Genomic DNA, 14,452 nt, shown 5'->3' with positions numbered 1-14,452 from the left:
CTCTTTCTTCGGCTGGGGCCTCCCTCTGGAAACAGCCTCCCTGCCTCGCTAAAAACGAGGAGCACCATCTCCGGTTCCGGAAGCACCTCAAGACCTGTTTATTTGCTTCTGCCTTCTTTCTTCCTCTCCCTTGCTGATCACCTGCCTGATCCATGCACTGGTCACCTGGTCAAGCTCTGAATTCGGGCCCAGGTCCCTGCCTGTACGTCCTATTGCAATCCCGCACTGCCTCTTGGCTCCCCTGCACTTGTGGTCTGTATCTGTAACCCCACAGTCCCCGCTCTTGCTCGTATTGTCCACCTGTTGGCTACACTTATGAGTACTCACACTTGCCACCAGTTGGCTGCACTCTTGTTTCTACTTTGTTCCTGCACTTCTGCATCCTACCCCACCCTCGGCACTTCTCCCCTCCCCATTCCCTGCTCTTGTACGATCTGAATGACACAAGGCCTAGTAAGATCTGTGTTTTGTCCTACTCTTTTGTTTCTCCCTCCTTGCCTTGTCGCGCCTAGAAACACTTGCGTACAGGCACGTTATAAATGCCATATAATATAATTAAGGAGCACCCTGCCCCTGTTTGCGCATTAAAACACACATCATACACAGTGACAAATGATGTACAGTGGAGGCTGGTACATTTCTGAACTTAAGAGGCTTAAATGTTTGTTCCAATTAGTCAGGATCAACAGAGCACAGTGAGGGAGCCCAAACCAAAGGGTGGCTTGGGGGTGGGGGGTTGGGGGGGGTTCTCACTCCCAAGAAAATGTTTGAAACATTGGGTTAAAAGTATGCATTTTATAGCACTTTCTTTGCAAAATTGGGTAGAAATCCACACAGTTTGCAATTAGTTTTGTATGGAAGCACATGGAAATTCCCAATAGTTGCAAATCACAAATTGTGCATAGGAACATTTTCCAATACATTTCATGCCGCCTTTCCACACGGGATATGCTAGTATAAACATATATTCATGCTGGTTGTTCTAATTATGTTGAAGCAGGCTGCATCAATATTTTCCATTATTACCATGTACGGATTCCCAACCAGTAAAAATGCCATGCCACAGAAAGTATATCCAGGCTGACTGTGTACCATAAGTGTTATTACTGGCTAGATTGGCCTACATTCAAAGTGGGCCAATTTAGCTAAGTAGTATGTTTGCTTTAACCTTGATGCATAGTCCTGTGCATCAAGGGTAAAGCAAAAAGAGCACTGGCAATGCTAACAGTTTGGGCATTTGTGTAGGCATGGCAAAGGCACTTCTGTATTGGTATTAGCTGGCCATTGATAGTGCCAGTGCAAAATGGTTTGAGTACCTGAGCAGCTAATAGCAGTGCCTCGTAAATGCCTAATACTTATACATAAGACAAAACTGTTGGCTTTGCCAATGCTTATTTTTAAAAGAATTTCAGCGAAAGACATGCAGGGTGTTTTTAAATTGAGTGGCCAAAGGCAGACCTGATTAAGACATTTTTATTACACCAGTTACGTGTTTACAACTCCAATGAAGTCATGAACTCTTAGAAGACTCCTTTGAGGAAACACTTGCAGGCACATTGAGGGCAAAGTTTGATGGCTAGCCATGTTTAAAGCTAGCCCAAAGAGTTCCAGTGAGGAGTTGTTTTGGGTGGGGAGGACAGGGACTGGGTGAGAATGCCATAGGGATAAGCATGGCCATGAGAAGTCATTTCACTTTTAGCACCTGCATTCATATCCATACACTTTTAGGTAATTGAAATCGTGATGTGGGGTTAGCACTTGCATGCTAGGGGAGTGATTAGAAGGGAAGTGGTGACATGAGACACCTCCTTCTCACAGCAGTCCTTAAGTGTGATGTTTCAGAAATGAAGGCAAGAGGTAGCTGCTTGTAACATTGAAGCTTCACCAGAATAGTCTCATTCGAAAAGTGGAAAGATTTTAGGTGCCCCCACACAAGGAAGTTTGCCCCTTCCTCACAGCTACTGACGTTAGCACCTCTCCCAACATTTGAAGTATTAGTCCCCTTTCCCCCCTGACATTTTAGCCTAGGTGCACCTCTGATGCCATGAGCCCAGCCCTTAATGAAGTGGCCCCCAGGGTGGCTACATTTAGGGGTGGTGCTGAACACACACTCACAAAAAACACTTTCACCCATGCATTCAACCACCAGTTACACAACTCCATACATGCATGTATACATAAAACCAAACACAGCATTGACACAAACATCAACATGCATGCATGCATTCATACATACATACACATATACATACTAATTTAATTTAAATACACATACCCACTTTTAATTTAAAATAAAAAACACTTACCTTACCTCCATGAACCCTTAAAAAGCATCCACACAGCCGACACGTAGACATGCTGCCTGACAAGAGAGAACTCCTCTCCCATCAGTCAGCGGGGTCACGCTGAGCAATGTGAACACACTGACTGACAATAGAGAACTCCTCTCCCATCAGGCAGCGTGGTCACGCTGAGCAACGTGAACACACTGACTGACAAGAGAGAACTCCTCTCCCATCAGTCAGCGTGGTCACGCTGAGCAACGTGAACACACTGATTGACAAGCGAGGAGTCCTCTCTAATCAAGATGAACACACTGACTGACAGGAGAACTCTCCTGTCAGTCAGCGTGGTCATGCTGAGCAACGTGAACACACTGACTGACAAGAGAGAACTCCTCTCCCATCAGTCAGTGTGGTCACACTGACAACATAACACACTGACTGACAAGAGAGAACTCCTCTCCTGTCAGTCAGCATGGTCATGCTGAGCAACGTGAACACTGACTGACGAGAGAGAACTCCTCTCCCATCAGTCAGCGTGGTCACACTGACAACATGAACACACTGACTGACAAGAGAAAACTCCTCTCCTGTCAGTCAGCGTGGTCACACTGACAACATGAACACACTGAGTGACAAGAGAGAACTCCTCTCCCATCAGTCAGCGTGGTCACACTGACAACATGAACATACTGACTGACAAGAGAGAACTCCTCTCCTATCAGTCAGCATGATCACGCTGACATGAACATACTGACTGACAGGAGAGGAGTCCTCTCCCATCAGTCAGTGTGGTCACACTGACAACATGAACACACTGACTGACAAGAGAGAACTCCTCTCCCATCAGTCAGCGTGGTCACACTAACAACATGAACACACTGACTGACAAGAGAGAATTCCTCTCCTGTCAGTCAGTGTGGTCACGCTGAGCAACCTGAACACACTGACTGACGAGAGAGAACTCCTCTCCCATCAGTCAGCGTGGTCACACTGACAACATGAACACACTGACTGACAAGAGAGAACTCCTCTCCTGTCAGTCAGTGTGGTCACGCTGAGCAACGTGAACACACTGACTGACAGGATAGGAGTCCTCTCTTGTCAGTCAGCGTGTCCACGTTTTCAGCTGAATGACGGGAGGCAGCAGAGCTCACTTCTGAGCCCTGCTGTCTCCCATTATTTTGCTGTTTGTTGCGGAGCCAAACGGCTTCACAAGAAACAGCAAAATCATTGCAGGGGCAGCACAGTCCCCCGTGTGAATAAAGGACACGGGAGACTGTGCTGCCTTCCACTTAGGAGAGGGGGCCGCGAGGCCCCCAGCAAGCGCGAGGCCCGGGGCAGTTTGCCCCCCCTGCACCCCCCTCGTGACGGCCCTGGGAAGAACCATATTGAAGAGATGTCTTTAAAGCTCTGTGAATGGGATTTCATTGAAGCATTGCTGGGCATTGCTGGGCATTGCCGGGCAAAGGCTACCCAAAGTCCCTATCCAATGGTTTGAAGGCAACGATATCCAGGTAGGGGGCAGACCCTCTCCCTGGTCACTAGAGGGGAACATTTGAAGTGACCTGCTGAGCGAAAACCTGACTGCAGCTGGACACTGGTAGCCAGGATTCGGTCTGCTAAAGTGGCACACTCTGCAGTATCCCAGGCAACTTTCCTAGCTGGGAAGGGCAAATGACAGACTCGCCTTTCCTCCAGACTAGGTGTACGTTCCCCAGAACCCCAAGGACCAAATCAATTTACCTTTTGTTCCTTTTGCAATTTCCAGCTGCATTGAGCCTCTGCAGGCACTTTGAGCACCTCAGAGACACTGCATAGTCCCAACAGAGCTGCCTTTGACCTTCTCTCAAAAGCTTCTTTGAGCCATGAGTCAATGCTGGGTGTCGAACTGTACCACATTGTGGAACCTCTGGACCATGCTCTCTGCTGAATCTGAATCTTCACTTCCCACGCATGGAGAGCCCATTGAGCCTTCGAGCTATGCAGGCTCCACATCACCCGCTTGTCCCAAGCTTCTTCAAGATACGAGCTGTTGCCGCTTTTCATGCCACAGCACTGTGATGAAACCCAACGAGACAGCAAGTCAACTCAAACCCACCTGATGCACAGGAAAGCATTCAGAAACCTGGCACAATGCTTTTGATACCCTGGAAGAGGACAATAAGGTATGTATATCCATAGGTCAATTCTCTGGCCTTGTTCTATGTTCCCAAGTGAAATTAAGACCCGATTTCATACTTTAAAGACATATTTTTGAACTTCTTAGACTTTTCTACAAATCTGTTTACTTGAAGACTCCTGTTCTTCACTACCAAGAGTGCCTTTTTCTCCAGAATTCTGCTTTCTCTTTGCATCTGATTGTAGGGGTGGGTTGTTAGTGTGTTTAATGATTTGTCTGTCCTTTTAGTTTCATTAAAGTCTTATTTTAATAATTGTAATGGACATTTCTTTTATTTTGATATTTATGGTCCTATTGTTATTTTGGATGCATCCATGCTGTCCCACTTCCCTCCTTCGGCACAGAGCCTGCCCTCAGCCCGTGCTACCGTAAAGAAGTGCAGGAGGTGTCCCATTCATGTTATTCCTGCTTCACCTTTCGGATTGAGATCACTGTTGCTCTAGTAGTAGGGTGCTTTAGAAACCACTACTCGTAGTACTCCTGCTTGGTAGTAGTCATTTTGTCACAGCACCACATTGCCGGCATGTAATAGAAATGGCTGTACCACAAATGAGGTACATCCTTGGACACCTTTTCCAAACGATTTGTTTAAAAGTGTGTGTGTGTGTATGTGTGTGTGTGTGTGTGTGTAAAGAAAACAAAAGAGGGTCCAGCACACGCCCCTGTCTAACCTCCCTCTTTGATACAACAGGAGTGTCAAATCACTGTGTTTACCAAATCTCACCAAACCCTTCTTGTTGGTGTACAGTCGAACGTACATGTTGAGAATCTTTATCGCTAAACTAACGGCTTTCAAAGATGACCATCATTTTTCCCCATTGACAAAGTCAAATGCTGATGCCAGGTCCAAACAGACTAGATGAAGCAAGTCCATTCGGCCCCTGCCAACACCTCATATGAACCCATACTGGGTATCAGAGAGGACGTTCTCCCCATCAAGCCAGTACATCGCTTTCCCGAACAAGCTTAGAGGAGCTATCCAAGAGCAAACAAGGGCAATACACTTATGCGGTGCCCTTACCTCCCTTCTTGAAAACGAGGACAATAATAGCCTTAACTCCAGCTAATATGAGTATCCGCGCCTATGATGCCATATTTATGTAATAGGGATATCAGGCCATAATATGCCACTAACTGGGCAGATGTTGCTTGCTAATGCATAACATTATGGGTGTACCTGGGTATATAATGCCAATACTTAGCAGCTAAGCATAACATGTATTTATTTTGTTGCCGCCTGTGGCAATACACAAAGAAGAAAGTTGGGCTTGGAGGAAAGGTTGTATGTGATAATGTCGCCTGTAAAAAGTCACCAGGTAGGTGACTTTCTTTTCCTGACTACTAAAATACGTTCCCCAAATATTATAAGAGGGGTCTAATGTTATATTATAAACTCCAATCCTAGAATATTTGGGGAAAGTGGTTGATTTTACTGAGGGTGAATTTTTGGGGAAATGGTGCCCCCTGGTGGCCTTTTCCCAAGTGACTTTATCACTGGACAATAGAAGAAGTTGTCAGACTCCTCAGCAGCTGCGACAGTTTACCATATGGGGCACCTCAGCCCAATACCCACCCACAAAGGAGTCTCTGTGTTGGTCATTCTTTCACATGGTATCCCCTGGATTGTCCTACCACGTCAATTGGTAAGGACATGAGTCTCCGGAGGCCCCTTAAATTAAGTACCGCTGGGGGACAGACCAGGCAGTTAAGATGGAAAATGATGGGATCACCTGGACATGTGAGACTGTATCTTACATATGAGGACTGTCTCTGTCCTTTGATGCTGTAAAATAATGAGTTGGAATGTTATGCTGTACTTGGCACATGAATGCATCACCTGAACGTAGGAATCCGTACTTTATATCTGATAGCACTGCCCTCTTAGTCAAAGACAATTTCCTGGGGAGAAAGGTTTGCATTCGGGCTAATTTGCTTACCCACAATGCCCTGCTGTTGTGGCTCAGAACTGGAGGGGAACTTCCAGCAATGGCTGCTAGGGGCGCTGTGGAGTGTGTGACTTTTCTCAAATGGATTTTCCTATTTTTTCCAAACCTTTTTAAACCCACCATAACTTTCTTGGTGTTGTGGTAACTATATATATAAATATATGCGATCAAGCCACTGGTGTGTGGTGAAATGTGTCAGGTTGCCTGCTGGCACTTACAAGACTGGTAAACGTATATACATTTTTTAACAAGAACTGGATTTGCATTTAATAAAGGTTGTTTTTTCTACCCAACCTATGCAGTCTTTTTCGTTGGAGTTTGCATGCTATAATATTTTGGAACTATTGGGGAATCACGCATTGGGAGTGCTGCTAGCAGTAATGGCGTTTCCTCGCCATTGGGGGAAAAAAAAAAAAAAAATATATATATATATATATATATATATATATATATATATATATATATATATATATATATATATATATATATATATATATATATATATATGTGTGTGTCATGATGATTTTGCCCAACATATGTACCTGTGGCATAGCATTATCCTGCCACAGGGATTCCAATAGCAAACTATTGTTAATGTATTAGATTTATGCTGATATTTATAATCATCAATGTCATGATGTGATGTCTTTGGGCCAAAGGTCATGTGATGTCACTGCATGTGATTTCACAGGGCTTTGGTGTCATGCCCATTAGGCCTGGCATTTGGGTGAATTGATACCATGGGGCAAGAGCTGTGCTATATTTGAAGGTTGATGGTGCCAAGGCTTTGAATTAATCATGGTTCCTGTGCCTGCTCCGTCGAGACCCAAACTGCATGCCACTGATGACATGCAATGAGGCTAAAACATGTCTTGGCCTGATTGTGGTCTTGTGCAGAAGGATTGTGACTTACTAGTTTGGCAGGAATAACCCCAAGTTCCATTTAGTCTTTCCTTTCTGTAACGACAAGACAGGCTAAAATACAATGGTTTGGAGGGTTGCACAGAGCAATGGCAGTGGTTATGATTAATTCAATTTCCAAGAAGCTTCCTTTTTGCATGGACCGACAGCTTGTCAGACTCCATCTACATGTGTGCTGATTCGTAGTCCCATATTTACATTGTCAAGTTGGTGGCAGGGAAGCCGGCTGTTGATTAGCATCGCTGTGTGAGTGTGTGTGTGTGTGTGTGTTGGACGAGTGAAAGGACGGTAAGCTTTGCTTCAAGGTCTTTCCACCCCGCACAAGCAAACACCCACCCAACATCGGTCAGCCGTGAAAGAGGGCACAGTGTTAAAAGCGAGACACGTAGTTCTTTCATTCCAATTATTTCAAGCCTGTAGGTGGGTTGAAGACGCAGATTGGTTATGCCACGTTCACCGCTGCATACACAACAACACGCAGAAGGTGCATGGCTGGCTTAATGACCTTGCCCAGCAGCGCGGCGTACGGGGACTCGCACACAACGGATACTGTTTTTCTGCAGTGCCCGGTCTCCCCACCTTTTGCGCATTACATTTTCCACACACTATACCATTGCATATTGGGCCTTGCGAACTTAAGACATGCTTAACCTTCCTGCGTCTAATGCACTGCAGAGAAACAGCCTGCCAATATCCTGTCCCTGGTGTTGACACTCCAGCCGCCTCTCCTTCCCAGAGTCACCACAGCTGCTGCCGGCGCTGGACCGTCAACGGTGATGCTATTATATTCTCCGTGGCTGCTCCTAAATAATGATTCACAGCACGACACACACGAGCAGAAGGTCCTCAAAGCTCAGTGTCACTTTTATGACAGCTGTGCGATATTTTGTATCTTCAACCTAGACGTGAAGGGACTAATGTAGGAGTCCCTGCGTAAATCGGCTGCGGGGACCTGTATGCATGCACTTTGGCGTGCACAGGGTTGTCTACTGCCGAATTTTGCTCATTTGCATGGCAGAGTGCATAAGTGCAGGACAAAAGGCGGCGTACAAGCATGTACGCCGCCTTTTGCCATGCACTTACCAAACCGGTAAGATAGCTCAGCGGGTTGAGCGTTTGCTGCTGCGATCTGAGCGTGAACTGCAGGTCGCAGGTTAAAGCACTATATAAATAACACATCATTATCATTTTGCCTTCCACGTGCAAATGAAGTACAGGCTGCCTGCCCTGCATGGCAGGCAGGATTTACAATGGATGGATAAAGCCAGTGGGCCCCATAGGGATCCCCAGCAATTGCGCTCGCATGAAAAGGCATTCAGGTGCAGACGCTAGGAGTATTTGTTCCTCCCCTCTGCTATGCCATACAAATTGAGGAAAATGGGGCACACCGTTAATTGAAAGGGTGATAGTCCTAAGCAGAACTTTTACACTTTCAATTAACTTTGCACTGGACTGAAAAGAAATATGGGCCTCATTTCGAGTTCGGAGGTAACCCCGCTGCTATTTGCGGCATGGCTGCCTCCGAACTCGTCCAAACTCCGGCCTGGTGAATGGAGTAATTACCGGTCCATTCCGAGGTCGGAGGGACCGGTAATTCGCCATTCACCAGGGCCATTCCCCATTCCCATTTGAGCCCCCCTAGGGCTCAATGGGAAGGGGGAAGGCAGCAATAACGGTACTGTAAATTACGGTACCGTTATTGACCTGAAGTCCCTTTGCGGGTCCCATTCTTAACGCCTACTAAAAGCAGGCGTTAAGGAAGGACCCGCAAAGGAAACTCATAGTAGGGCGGTAAGGGTTTAACGGCACCGGTCTCGTTACTGGTGACCGTTAACCCTTACCGCCCTACTTGGAATGAGGCCCAATGTGAGTCATTGGGCCTCATTCCGAGTACGGCGCTAACCAATGGCGCTATTAACGCGTTGGTTGACGCCGTACCCGGACCGGCAGCGCCTTGGTGGATGGCGGAATTACCGCCCCATTCCAAGGTTGGCGGGGCGGTAATTCCCCATTCACCAAGGCTCTTCCCCATTCCCAAATGAGCCCCCATCTGGCTCAATGGGAATGGGGAAGATGCAAATAACGGTGACCGTTCATTACGGTCACCGTTATTGGCTTGGAGGCCCCTTTGCGCCCTCGACTTTAACACCTGCTGAAAGCAGGCGTTAAGGGCGAGGGCGCAAAGGGAACTCGGAGTATGGCGGTAAGGGATCACCGCCACCGGTCTCGTTACCGGTGGCCGCTATCCCTTACCGCCATACTCGGAATGAGGCCCATTGAGTTTGACGGTAAACCTCTGCTTACGTTTCCGCTGCCCGATATCCCAATATTACCAGGATAGCAAGGTTGGCAAAGTAGCGGTAAATTACAAATCCCATGGAGTGGGACTCCATGGGATGGGAACCACTGAAGCACCAGCACTGTTGTTAACGGTGCCGCTGCTTTAGTGAATTATCTGTTGCTAGGGGCCTGAACTACCGGCAGGTCAGGTCTGCTGGTAGTTTACTGTCCTACCAGCAGACTCTGAGTATGCCATTGTTAGCGGCACCTTTTTCCAGACTGGCTTGCTCGTAATTACCCCAATATGACTTAAATTTCAGGTAAAGGACCACCATCTTTCAAACTGAGAATTTTTTGTTGATTACAAAATAATTAATGGAGGCAATCCAAAGCCTGAAATCCTCATCCTGGTGGCTGTAAAAGGTGTCACCAATGAAGATATGTCATCCAACCCGTAGTACTGGCACCACTGCATCAGGTGTGAGTCCCAGCTAATGAGACACCAAGCGAGACAGCTGAAAATGTGAGTGCAGAAGGTCGTCTTCGCTGAAATGCGCTGTATCCAATTCCCGATCTGTATCTTTTTTTACTGTTTCAGTTCAGAGGAAGAGAGAAGCTGAGTACAGAGGATTATGCTTGTCGTGTTTTTAAATTAAAATAAAACAGCTAAATATCCATTAGGTTTCGTATATATATATATATATACATATATATATATATGTAAAAACACACGTTCAGAGTCATACAGAAATGTATAAACTACTAACATTCCATGTATAAAAAGGCTCGGGCACTCACCAGGACAGTGCATACAAACATCCTTAATTAAATAAGCACATCGATCAGATCCATGGCTAGGGGGCTCTCCAACTGCTTTAAAGCACCAAGCGTTGCACCCAATAAACAGGCCTCATCAGGCATTAGTACCCGGCGCGCGCTGTACACCGGAAATACTACGTGTGGATTGGCTCTTTTCCGAGCCATAGCACACGGTATACCTGTGTACGTTAGTGTGTCCCGCGCGTGCCAGGTACTCTTTTCCCGGCGAGGGGCGTGGCAGCCCCTTAGCCAATGAGGAGGCTCAAAACGGGGCAATCCCCACTCCGAGCCTCCCCATGGCTGAAGGCTGCCTTCGTCCCTAGCAGGGGACTCAGGTAAGTTTTTTTTTCCTCCACCCACCTCCCCCGCAAACTATCCCCTCCCCACCCTCCCAACCCCACTTACCTTCTTTTTTCTTCTTTTCTTGGGAGTGAATGCGCCGGAAACACTTCTGTTCCTAGCGCGTCTGCTCCTGATGGCCGCCATGGAAAGGGAAAACGAACTACATTTTCCCTTTCCCGGCGGACATTTTTTTCACTTCTTTTTTTCTGTTTCGAAACACAGCAGCGTTTCGAAACTGAAAAAAATGCCATTAGTACCCTGGTCTAACGGGCCAGGGTACTAATGGCTATAAGACCCTCGGCGGCGGGCTAATACCGCCCACGGTAATGCCCCCGCATTACCTGGGGCGGTATTGGCCCGCCGCCTCAGGTCTTATTGCCACATCATCATCATATTTACAAAACTGCGTTCGTTATTTCAAACACTCAGAAAATCCATCTTGTCACCTAACCATGACAACATATCTACACTGGCATCAAGAAAGGACTCCAATCTCGTCCTACACCACAATTGTCGTGGCCGTTTTGGAACTGTACATACTTCTTATCCCTACACAGTGAAACTATATTATTAACAGTTCTTCAGTAAACTGTAATGCAGTCATGCATGATCACCCAGAGGGAAATACAAATGTCACATCAAATCACACCAACCTGGTGCATTATGTACCATTTAAATTATTGTTATGACTCGATTTCAAATGTAATCATAATCAGATCATTAAAACAGCAGAAAGCTCAGAGAGAGCACATTTCACAGCAGCATACTCAGCTCAATTGAGTACCCAACAAATTCATCATATCATGAATGATATACACTGATCTCTCCAGAATTTGTATAAAGAACACGTATGAAAAGGATTTTTGCTATCAGAATTCCACTCAAGTGAGCAAACTCTGTAATGACACAACCACAACAGTATATAAAGCAAATTCTGCCCAAGTGAGCCATGATTGCCATCCCAGTCATGTCCATATTACAGTAAATCTTAATAAAACAGATTCAACAGTACATCATTGGACATCTGTACAAATTAAAATTAAATATACAAGGGCAGATAGTTACATCTTAATTAGAAAATAGAGAGAAGATTGTCAGTACCCCAGAAAAACATTGTGACATTTGTAATTTAAAAAGAGATTTCATTATTCTTTTTTTTTTTTTAATTATATGGTTAATACAATCAACCTTTAATAACAATTAGATAGTAAAACAAAACATATTTTTTTCAAATACAATTTCAAATATTGAATTCATAGAAAATTCATAGATAATAGTTCATTTAATTTCGTATCACAAACTCATAGATAAGCTTCAAAACAATAATAAACATTTAGCAGCATATATATTTGAGTATTGCAAAGTCCAATGGTTCATCATATGATGGCAAATTGCAAGTTCAACCATTTTATAAACCCTACAACTGCGAGGACACAAGAGGTAATGCGCCCAGCTAGACATAAATGCCAAAAGCGGACTGAAGTGTTGATAGATGTTTCCCAAGATATACAACCAAACTTTCTCCAGACATAAACATTCAGTTACCAAGTGCCAAGCGCCCGGTACATTGCAAAAGCGACAACTGAACTGTTCAGGAGAGATAATGTGATATCGAACAATGATTTGTTTGATAAGCAGCAGATTCTCCAGGAAACAAAGAAAGATGGCCCTTGTGAACCTGTCAGGATAGATGCATAGAAAAGGTGCTGTTATTCCCAGCTTTTTGTGATTAGATGACTTAATGATGGATAAGAATGCAGTGAATTTGTTGTATTAATCCAATCAAAATGACGCAAAGATAATTTCACTTTTGCTGGGAAATTCACAAGGTCTTCAATAGATGAATTGATGTTATCAAGTATAATATTGCATCTATTCATGATTGAACGAACCCAGGCACATCCCTCTATCTGCAAGATGTTATTAAAATCTTCAAACAAAGAGCTTTTGATAGGACATAAGATCTTCAGATAGAGTGACAAAAGAGTCCAGTCAACTCTTGCCTGTAAAGATGTTATGCCAAGGTTGTATTCTATGACAGCAATGGGTAAGGAATTTGGAAGTCAAAGTGTTTTTCACCAAAAAAGGGCCTCAAGAACTGGCAGGCAATTTGTCACACTCGCGTGATAGGTCTCTATGCCATAAAGTAGTTTAGGCACCAATATGCCCTCATAAAAGGATATTGCAGGTTTTAAAGAAAATGTGCAGTGCTTGTGATCGTTCTTTAGTATTTAAGAGGTCAAGGCAGGAACACAATCTTTAAACCACTGCTTCAAACTTCCTCTACATGGTTTTGAATGAAGAATCCTAAATATGTCATGGAAGATACAATGTTGATTTTTGAATCTCTGATCCTCCAACAGTAAGAGCTCTTGGTCCAAGATTTAGCAAATTGTAGCACCTTTGTCTTTTCAGGATTGGCATTCACATAGAGGGCTTCAACATAAGCAACAAAATAATGTATTAAGTGTTGAAGACCCACAGCAGTGCAGTCAAACAGTAGATAGTCATCAGCATATGCCAAGGAATACGTCTAAGATGACTGTGACACTGTCTGCGTCACAGACACGGTACCTTCCGGGTGTGCTGGAGACATCATCAAGGGGACCGCCTTTGAGCCCTTCGGAGTGCTGCTTCATCCAGGAACTCTCGAAAGGGGCGACCTCTACCGGGATACTCCTTTCAAATCGGTCAGGACACTCACATGCCAATGCCATTATTAGATTTGGACAAAAGTTCATTAACCAGCACCACAGGTGAACACTTGCCTGATTATTCTTCCTCACACTCATCTGATGCACAAAAGCACAGCGTGGGAGGTATCGGTTCCCCATCAGGAATCGCCATCATGGCAAGGCAGTATGGCAACATGTGCCGAGGGTGAAAGGGGTCGAGGCCACTGTGGGTGTGCAGAGGTCTGTGAACAAGAACGGCTGTAATTGCTGCACATTGCTACTTCCCTCTGCAAAACCCACAGCCACTCTCAGCTTAATGAGAAAACAATCTCTTCCTTACAGGAGGACATTCGAGGCAAGAGACCACAAGGAGAAGTCTTCCGTTGGGCCTATGAATATTAGCCAGATCTAGCTGAGAAACCACCCGTATCGCAGTGTGCTAAGTGGAGACCGGAACGCAAGGAAACTGACGCAAGTTTCCTAAGTGGAATATATGCCTCTGCAGCATCTGAACACAATAAACATATTAAAACATTATACAAAATACAGAAATATTCTATGTTCTAAAATGATTCCACCTCTCAACAGTAAAAAAAGTCATGAATCACTTATTTCCCCAAACACTGGTGGCAACTTAATTCATCTTATTCCCCACCATGTTCCAATAGCCCGACTTATATAAGTTTCTGTCCTTTATGTTCCAAGTCACTGGACATTCTTCAGGGGCCGAACAGTAGTCTTGAGCTTCAAGTGGATCATTTCCATTCCTCTCACATCAGATTGTAATATCTAAGGACACATGAATAAACACACATTACCACATGGGCATTTTCGGCCAAAAAGTAGACCTAACCAAGCCTTAATCTCCCATAGGGTAGAAAGATATACATTTTATTAATATACCTATCATCAGTCCGAAGAATTAAATGTCTTCTGACTTAAATAGCAAAACCAAATCTTGCTCTTCACCTCTCTACTAGACAAGGCATATGAAGTATAAGGTAC

Source organism: Ambystoma mexicanum, chromosome 6q (genome assembly GCF_040938575.1).
Source record: "Ambystoma mexicanum isolate Mex_15411 chromosome 6q, UKY_AmexF1_1, whole genome shotgun sequence".
NCBI classification, from domain to species: domain Eukaryota; kingdom Metazoa; phylum Chordata; class Amphibia; order Caudata; family Ambystomatidae; genus Ambystoma; species Ambystoma mexicanum.
Note: the sequence above shows the minus strand (reverse complement) of the source record.